This window comes from Nicotiana tabacum, chromosome 5 (genome assembly GCF_000715075.1).
Source record: "Nicotiana tabacum cultivar K326 chromosome 5, ASM71507v2, whole genome shotgun sequence".
NCBI classification, from domain to species: Eukaryota; Viridiplantae; Streptophyta; class Magnoliopsida; order Solanales; family Solanaceae; genus Nicotiana; species Nicotiana tabacum.
The window spans coordinates 15464766-15470765 of NC_134084.1; positions in this window are offsets into that span (position 1 = coordinate 15464766).

Here is a 6000-nt window from a genome sequence, read left to right on the forward strand (position 1 = left end):
CTTTGTGATGAAGAGGAGGCAGAAGAGGTGGAGGTTGAGACTCCAAAAGCAAAAAAATCAAGACTATAAAAAAGAAGTCTCTTTCGAAACCAAAGTCTACCGAGCCTACTACCTTGGCTAAAAGAACCAGGTCTGCATTGAAATCTAGAAAAGTGAAAGTAGTGGAAGAATAATAATGGAGTGAAGAAGAAGAATCTAATGCAGAGAAAGATAAGATGGTTAAATTTGGGAAAAGAACCATCTTTAAAGTAAGACTCCTGAGGAACTTGGAGGAGGAAGGTATGATGATGTTGTTGCTAGAAAAGGTACAAATGCAGGGTTGGAAGGACATGGTCCTTCAGATGGATGGAAAGCTTGCCAAAACTGAGATTGTGGAGTTCATGAAAAATTGTGAGATAAAAAATGGCAGAGTCACCAGTGTGGTAAAGGGAGTTACAGCGAATTTTGTGATAAAGAATTGGGAGAGATATTAGGTGTACATGCTTAAGGGTACAACGATTATAAGAAGCTCAAATGACCAAGTCTAGAGGATCTTCCTACCTCCATTTCCATTACATGGAAGTTTGGTGACAATGAAGAAGAACTTCAGCCCAAGGATATATACAAAAGTGAGATGAAGCCACCCGACAAAGTGTTATTTGAATTTGTTAACAAAGTTATGCTGCCTAGGCAGGAAAGGAAGAACATTGCCACATTTATAGACCTAGTCCTTATGGAATGTTTTGATAGTGGGAGACAAATAAATTGGCCTGGGTTTATCATCCAGCTTCTTGATAAAGTTCTGACTGGCACCAAACTCATGTCATACCCTATGATTTTATTCTCACGGTTGTACTTGCACAATTCAAAGTACCCATCAAGAAATGGAAAGTTGGTACAAGCAAGGAACATTTTGGGGCAAACACTTTGACTGCTTGTGACTATAAAGTTCAAACTACTCCCAATGAACCTAGTTCATCCAAAAAGGTACCTGTGAATAGCAAAATGCGGAGCCTCGGTGCAAGAGAGTGGGGCTAAGGATGCTGAAATTAAAAGGCTGAAGAAAAGGTTGGCAGAAGTAAAAACTGAGAGAGATGCTCTCAGAGCTAAGCTTGCTAAGGAGAAGGAGAAGAATGATGGAATTCTTCATGATATGCTAAAACTGCTTCAAGCCAAGAACCAAGAACTTAGTCCTTCCCAGCCTTAAGACCTTCCTAGCCTAGTTAGATAAATCAGTGACCCGGATGGGATTTTATTTGCTCATGATCCAATGTTTTTATTTCTCTTTCTTCTTTGTGGATGACTAATATCAATGACAATTACTATTTTTATGCTCTAACTCTTTGTTGATACTTCTTAGATGTCTAATACCATTAGATTGATAAATGATGCTTGACTCAATGTTTTCATTTGAAATAACCCCAGTGGCCATGAGTAATTTCTATTAAAATCAAGTTATCTAACATAATTATGCAACTTTTTGATGATGCCAAAAGGAGGGAAGATAGGTTTTGCCTTTTGTTTTAGGACTGTGATGTTTATAACCTAATGAACCTGGTCCTTGATAATTTATGATTTTAAAATGGAAAGTATTCTAACATGTGTTGATGTTGAGCTGAGTAGAAAAAGGGCCTATGCTTATGAAAAGCATAGAGTTTGTCATCATCAAAAAGGGAAAATTTTGTTGGCTGAAGTTTGTTTTGATGATTGACAAAGGAACTCAAGCATGAACCAGGTCCATATACAGTACACACAGACACGGGCAGATTCGAGCATAAAGGATGTACGTGAAGGAGATAAGCTTAAATTGTTATAACTGATATCTCTTGATCGAAAAGATTGCGTAAATGATAAGGAGAAGGGCTTCTTATTCGAAAAGAAATTTATCCAAGATAAGGGAAGGGTTAGAAGTTGAAGATAACTAGAACTCTTCCGCCAAGGAAGAATATAGCATTGGAACTCTAGTTATTCCCTATTCTACTAACTCTATATATTTCAGGATATTCTCACTTTACCGGCACACACTAAAGCTGAAGTTAAATGAGAGTTGAGAGCAAAATAGCAAGGCATTTTGCAAGCAATTATTATGTGATTCAAGTGTGTAAACCTGAAGCTACATGAACCAGATAGAAGAACCAGTTCCAAGTGTCTATCTTTTATTCTAGTTTTATTGTAGTAGGTATTTTCAAATTGTACCTTTCAGCTTTATCTAGTAGCAATTGTATTAGGTACTCTGAGTATTCAAGTTAGAATTAACTTGAAGTTGTCGCAACAGTTAGAGGCTGGTTGCCACAATGGGATTAGAGGTAATCCTTAGGTTTACAAAGAGTTTTGTAAATGTTGTTTTGGCTCAGTGATTTAGTGAAGTGTTGGAAAAAATCCTACTGAGTTATAGGTCGTGATTTTTTCACCTTTTGAGTCGGGTATTTTTTACGTAAAAATACTTATGTTCTTTACTTTCCACATTTATTATTTCTGCAACAATAGTATAAGGAACATATATAAAAACCATGTCCTTCTATAATCAGTGCACGCGATAATTGGACACCACACAAATTACCCCTCCCCCACTTGTGTGGCATTGAATTATAAAACATCACATATCTTATCAGAACCAAAAACCAATTTGAAGCGTACTTAAAGGGTGATAGTAAATTTCTTATGGGGAGAACTATAAGGGAAATCTATGCATCATTAGTTTTCTTGGAACTCATTATGCTACTTGTATGAAGAAGGATGAGTGTGCTTCAGGTCCATCTAGGACACGTGTCTCATGTTTGCTGCCAAGAACTGGTGGAGGTTTAGAGCAAAGTAACCCTTATAGAGAGATTTCACTAAGGCTAAATATTGTAAGAGAGGACATCCAGTAGTCAAAGTGTGGGCTTCAGGACAGTCCTATGTCTGGAAACGGCTCATGGAGGTTAAGTCCAAAGCTTAAAAATTCATCTTTTGGCAAGTTAAGGATGGAAATGTGTCATTATGATGGGACAACTGGTCAGATTTAGGTTCTCTGGAAGAAACAAGGAATTCAGGGCCTAAATTTGGTAAAACTAAGTTGAAGCAGTTTATGGAGGGGGAAATACTGAATCTAGATGCAATCAAGGATCGTTACCCCAACACAGCATTGATAAACTAGTTGCAATCAAAATAAGAGTAGAAGGAGAGGATAGTGCCATTTGCACTCCAACTCCTTATGGTGTTTTCACTTGCCAGTCAACTCATAGGGTAATGAAACAGAAGAAAGGCACCACATTTACTGGGCAAAAAATTTGGAACAAAATTTTACATTTTAAGGTATCTTTTTTTATACTAAGACTACTCAGATCAAGGCTACCTACTGATAAAGTTATCAAGAAGTTTGGTATCCATGATCCTAGTAGATGCCATTGTTGTAGGTGTCCTCCAGGAGACACCATCCAATACATTTTTAATACTAGTTAGAAATCCAAGAGAGTATATATGGCACTTCTTTGGCCAAGCTCTAGGCATTTCACATGTTGCAAATCTGAGACAATTTATAATGAAATGGAAGTTGTTAAAGCCTAAGAATGAAGAACATGATTTCATACTTAAGTGTGTACCATCCATCATCTGTTGGGAGTTATGCAAAGATTGGTGTAGTGAAAAATATGCTTATGAGAGATCCGTTGCGAATACCATAATATTCTAGGTTACGTACTCCCTTACACACATACTACTCAGAATTGAGTTTAAGGGATTAGAATGGAGTGGCTAATGGTTACAAATTTGTTCCAAAGTTAGAAGTTTTCCATCATATCTTGTATATTCAGCCTGTTAAATGGAAATTTCCACCATCTGGCAGACTGAAACTAAATATTGAAGGGAGTAGCAATGATCTTCATAGGACTGTTGGTATTGTTAGAAACAGAAATGCAGAGATGGTTATGGCTTTCGCCAACCAATCCAGCTTTACACTGAAAATATGGCAGAATCCAAAGTAGCACTGTTTGAAATTTCCTGGTGTCAATTTCATAATATCAGGAATATTACTATAGAGATGGACTCGTTGCTCATTGTTAAATGTCACACCTCCTTTTTACACACGAGGGTGGGTATATGGAGTTTTTTCAATTAAAGTGACATTAATCGAAATGGGATTAATAATTTATTAGAGTCGCCATTTGAAATAGTTTATTCGATGTTCCAAGTCACCGGTTTATAAAATCCCAAATCGAGGAAATTTTTAATTTTTTTTTTTAAAAAAAAAGTCTGCGAACCAGAAATTCTAGATAAGGAATTCTGTTAACCCGGGAGAAGGTGTTAAACATTCCCGAGTTCCGTGGTTCTAAAACGGTCGCTTAAACTATTAAAATTGGCCTATTGTCCGATTTATTACATGTTTTAACCTATGGTACATTTTTAGCTTTAGAACCGCTTTTAATTAATTTAAACCGCTTTTAGGAAGATTCAATGTCGTTTAAAACACGTCTTAGACCACGCTGCATGAAATGCATCCGTGGTTCGCGACACGTTCTATTTAACATTGTTTGGAAAATTGAAATTGGTTTACATGAAATATTCACCCGAAATTTAAAAATTACAACTATATCACCGGAACCTTACCCGTAGCTATGATGAGTTATTCAAAGAAACGCGCCTGAAGCAACTACGAAGGTTCGAATTAACAATATTTATGAGGGCCATGGAGAGTTGAATTTGTGGCACACCTCAATTTTACTAAGCTTGAATTAAGTTCATGAGGGCCATGGGTTATTAAAGGGAAAATGGTACACCTCAAATTTTCTACAAGAGTTAACTAAGTATATGAGGGCCATGGACTTAGGGGTTTTATTTGGCATGACACACCTCAAACGATTTTAAAAGAAATGTATTTAATTAAGGGATTCTAAGGATATTCTTATTTTAAAACTAACTTAAACTTAACAAGAAAGCTATTGATTATAAACTAGTTTTAGTCGTTTTGTACAAGGGTAATAGGCCGGCAGCGTCTCCATATTTAGGCAATTCAGCTTTAGAAGCTGTCTTTGGGCTCACAAGTTGGCCCATGAGAATAGAACTCCAGGTTCATCTACCCAAGTCATAACTTCAATTAATCTTACCCACATTGGGCTCATACCAAGCGGGCCCAATTATGGTTATCTACATCTGGGCCTATCTATATTTACATATGTGTATGAATTAGTGAAGAAAGGCTGAAACAAAGTCATTCTTGAAAGAAAAATCGAAGCACAAGGCTAGCTTGAAAATTAATTTCTACATTGATTGACATGATTCATCAGACATACACCTGTAATTTGCTAAAGAAAAGCATCTACAACTGGGCTGAGTTGTTAAGTCCAACTGTCCAGGCCCAATGGCCTAGGTCGGACTTGCTCGAATGAACCCAAGACTTGGGCCTGTCTGCAAGTGCAGCCCAATTTATATTTACATACAAACCTAAACATGTCCATTACAAAAGGAAAATCTACTATTGAAAGTCTACTAATAACTAAACTTAAATTAAAGATTAACAGTCCATTTACAAAATTATCGATCCAAGACTTTATACAAGAAGGATTTTAACCTAATGAACCATTATCCTACCAATCCCTCACAGCTATCATCTAAAGGAAAGAAAGAAGAACTTCTAAAAAAGTAAATAAAAGGAAAATGTCTTTTAGCCTTCATTCCTGCCATCAGATTCTTCACAACCAAGGTACTAGCTTGCAAAAGATCAGCTACAGAGCTGCTTCTCACAAGCTGGTTGTTTAAACACCATAACTGAAGCTTCTTACTGCCTAAATCAGCCCCTATTCTACTAGGGATTTCATGAATCTGATCATTTAAAGAGGTTAGATCCACAGAAATGCCTTTAATTAAACCAACTTAATACATTGTCAGACTCAAACATAAACACATAATGCAAGAAACAGTTATGATTCATGGGTTTAACCATGGTAAAGGTTAAACTCATGAACCAATATAGGGTTCAAGCCCAAAATCATGGCATACTGCCTTGGAAAATACTAGAATAAACTCAAAGGGAAGGAAAGGAGAAGT